Below are 4,047 nucleotides of genomic sequence, written 5' to 3'. Positions count from 1 at the left end.
GTACGACTTGTGCGAGAGTTAAGGCGGAGCACCAGAAACCCTCGGGGATGTTACAACAACCGGAAATTTCCGAATCGGATAAGTGGGAGCAAATCACGATGGATTTTGTGACACATCTCCCTAAGACGTCCCGAGGACATGATGCAATGTGGGTAATCGCGGATCGATTAACCAATCCTCGCATTTCATCCCAATCCATGACGATTACCACAATGAATTCTCGCCCAAATTCATGATGGTGAAATGGTATCTCGTCGTGGAGTACCATTTTCAATTATCTCAGATCGAAATGGGCATCCTACTTCCATTATTGGAAGGCGGGGAAGGAAGCATCGAGAGCTTGAAGCTTTCTATGGGTGAAGTAATTATCACCAATTTGTTAAATTGAAAATGGGCGTCACTCAAGCCATAAGATTTGAATTGATTCGAGAAACAACCAATCGGATTTATAATATTTAATATAAGTTGAAAGCATCGCGAGATTGGCAAAGGATTTATGCCAACATTCAAAGGAAACCATTGTCACCGGAAAGAGGTGACAAGGCATTTTTAAGGCATCACCTTCGAGAGGTGATATAAGGTTTGGCAAAACCGAAAATAGCTCCTTAATATATTGGACCTTATGAGACTATCTCCATGATTGGTTATTTAGTTTATCGATTAAAGTACTCCAGGGGCTAACTACTATACACGATGTTTTACCATGTATACGGATTGAAAAGTACCTAAGCGATGAGGCAACGAAAGTGCTAGTAATGGAGGTACTCATAGAAGACATACTTGATATCATAAATAATTCCGTAGAGATAGTAGACGGGAAAACTAAACAGTTTGGACATACCAAGCTTTATTGATTAAGATTAAGTGGAATTCACAGCGAGGACCAGATTATACCTGGTAACGCGAGGGTGAATTCTGAAGGAAAAACCCCCACCTTTCTCTCGGAAGGGGATAGTGGGCGTGTAAAATTTCGAGGACGAAATTTCTTAACAGGGGGAGAATGTAACGATTCCGACGAAACCAGGTATACCCTAACCGGTAGACAATAGTTACGTTATATTTAATGTCGGGTACATGAATTACCATAGTAATTATACGAGAATACATGGTTCACTGTATTGATTGTACGTGAATATATAATTCATCGTATTGAATATGCGATTAATCGATCGATAGTTATTGAAACCCGAACGAATCGAGGGTTCAATTATAGACGATACCTATAATATTTAGTGATTTTACGAAGCATTAATGCTTCGGGATAAGTAAAGTACGGCACAGAAAAAGAATTTCGATTTAATGGTACGTCGGTGCGTTAAACGGAACCTTTAATACCAAACCGAGCAAGAGACGATCGATCAAGCGGAAAAAGATGCGCAATTATTAATAATATGATGTTCTAAGATAATAAATGCAATGGTTTAAGTTTTTAAAGTTTCTAAATCAGTTTTATATAAATTTCATTTTTTTAAGCCGAAAACGACCGTTTTAGCCTCGTTTTAAGCCAAATTAAACATTTAACCGAAAAACGAAATGAACCAGATTATCCAAAACATTATCCAGATTGCCGAAATCTAAATGGGTGGCTAGAAATGGAGAAGTGGGTCCCAACCCCACCTTCCCTTGGTCTGATCGGAAGTGGGATAAACCCCTTGCCACTTTTATTTTTTTTGCAAGCATTCCAACATCCTCCTACTCTCTCCACATGAACTCTCAAGAAAATCCAGAATTTTAGCAAGAAAACCGAGGTAAAAATCGAGTTATTTACGTGTTCATCTTCCTTTCTTGAGTTTATTTGCAAGAAAATGAGGTTTCAAGTGAAAAAGAGTGAAAACCCGAGATGAAAACCGATTTGTGCATGATATATACGGGTTATACAAGGGATCTTGGTCCAAGAAAGGAGTTAAACGAACCAAAAACGAATTTTTACGGTTTAAACTTTAGTGTTGAAACAATAACCGAAACTATAGTGTAAGAGGCTTGATGGTGGGTGTAACTTGCTTGGTATTGTGGTATGTTGGTTGTAGGTTCTGTATTTAGTGGTAGATAAGGCGGAAAGACGAGTTTGTAGCTTGTAGTGGCGGAGATCGAAAGGTATAGTCGGTTTTTATATAGTGTATGAGTTTTTGGACAGATTGTGGAGGGTTTAGAGTTGGGTCATGAAATTTTACAGAGGTGTTAAGTACATGAAAATATGAGTTCTGTGAAAATTTGGTAATTTTTGGATAAAGGATGAATATTTGGTGAATTTAATGCTCGGTTTTGGCTAAAAATGGTGAAAAATACTTAAATATCATGATAAATTCTGGAAAATTCCAGATAAGCTGTTTATAACATGTATAAGTCACACACAAAATTTGAGGTCCGTTGGAGAAGTCTAAGTAGGCTTTTCGGTTAAACGAGTTCTAGGGATTTCTAGCTCGGTTTTAGTGAAAATGGCATGTAAAAAGAGATTTTCGGTTCTGGAAAAATTACAGGGGACTATGGGGATGGCAGGGGTCATCCAGGAAAAATTTGGGATTTTTCTAAGGTCGTTTGGTATTTACGACATATTTAGTGATTAAATGGTTTTTAAAAATAGATAAATAAATTTTAAATATAAAAATTAATTCTGGAAATATTTTTATAAAATTCCCCACTGTCAAAAAGTGATTTGTGCAAAATTTCAAGATCCGAGATTAAACGGATAATTATGTGTGCTAAAGAAAATAAAAACAAACTTTTAAGGTTTAAAACGCGGTAAACCGGTATAGTTCGCCTAAACGAGCTGACCGGTGTATAAAAACCCTAAAAATGAACTATTTTCATATAACTGATTTAAACAAGTAAAAATAAATCATCCGAAAATAATTCGGATGATTTGAGTAATTTTATCCGATTTAACAATTTCCGGTACACTAAAGACGGAAACGGGTCCCGCGGCCAATCGGGGCGTCTAAACCGAGCTCTAATTTCATAACTTTAATTGAATTATCATTCAACAACTGTTTTCGGGTCGTGTGTGACCAAACTCTTTTTTTTTTAAACGTAAAAACGGATAACCGTGCTAGACACGCAAAACGGGGAAAATGAACTAATAGTAATTTTAAATATGGAACTCTAAACGATACCACAATCTGAGTCCGGAGAAGTGTTTCTGGGTTAACATTGCCTCCAGAACGGGTACAGTACTGGGTTAACAGTGTCCCCAGATGTACCGGTTAACATGGTTAAAGCTATATTAATAGTGATTGTATAGTAACGAACTTAGAGATCGTATTACAGATCCGGATTAGTAGCTGAGTACTCTGTTACCTACTTGTTTACAATAAGGTGAGTTTCACGAGCCCCTTTTTTGTGAATTGTTTTTAAATATTTTCCCGGGGCGGAAAGCATGTTACTATTGAAATGTTTAAGTACATACTGAACGCATGGATTTGCGTGTATTTACATATATTTTATTGTACGGGAATCGTACGGAAATGTACTAAGATGGTAATTGTATGAGTTGCTAACATTGAAAGGCCCCGCAACACGAGTGATTAGCTAAAAGCCGGTAGAGTGTGAATAGTACTATTGGTCTGACAAACCCAACTGGTCCGGCATGGATTTGCTGATGTTTCCCAGCCAGTTGCACATGTCTATTTTGTTGTTATATATTTTTGCTATGTAATGTTAGGCATAGCGGTTTGGGGCAGGTCCGTGGGCGGAGTATGCCACGGGGTTGTATGTGGATAGTCAGAGGTTTCACTTGTGGGCTCAGCATAGTTACATCGATAATATTATATTATGATATTGATTTATCATGGTTTACTCAAATTGTGAAACTCACCAACTATTCGTAGTTGACCCGTTTTCTCACATGCTTTTTCAGGTACGATTAAGATGAAGTGATTGCTTACGTTTTAAGTGCTTGATGTGTGTAAGATTTGCGTACGGGATGTTATGATACATTATATTAAATAGAATCATGTATCGTACTGTAGGATGTGTGTATCACCTATATGGTAATGAAATATGAGATAATGTAATTTGAAGTATATTAATGTATTCAGTTTTCTTTATAAA

The sequence above is a fragment of the Bidens hawaiensis genome, unplaced genomic scaffold (genome assembly GCF_021521415.1).
Source record: "Bidens hawaiensis isolate Kalapana, Puna unplaced genomic scaffold, B.hawaiensis_p1.1 tig00050663_1, whole genome shotgun sequence".
Lineage (NCBI taxonomy): Eukaryota > Viridiplantae > Streptophyta > Magnoliopsida > Asterales > Asteraceae > Bidens > Bidens hawaiensis.
The sequence above is the reverse complement of the archived record's forward strand: the minus strand, read 5'-3'. Positions refer to the sequence as shown.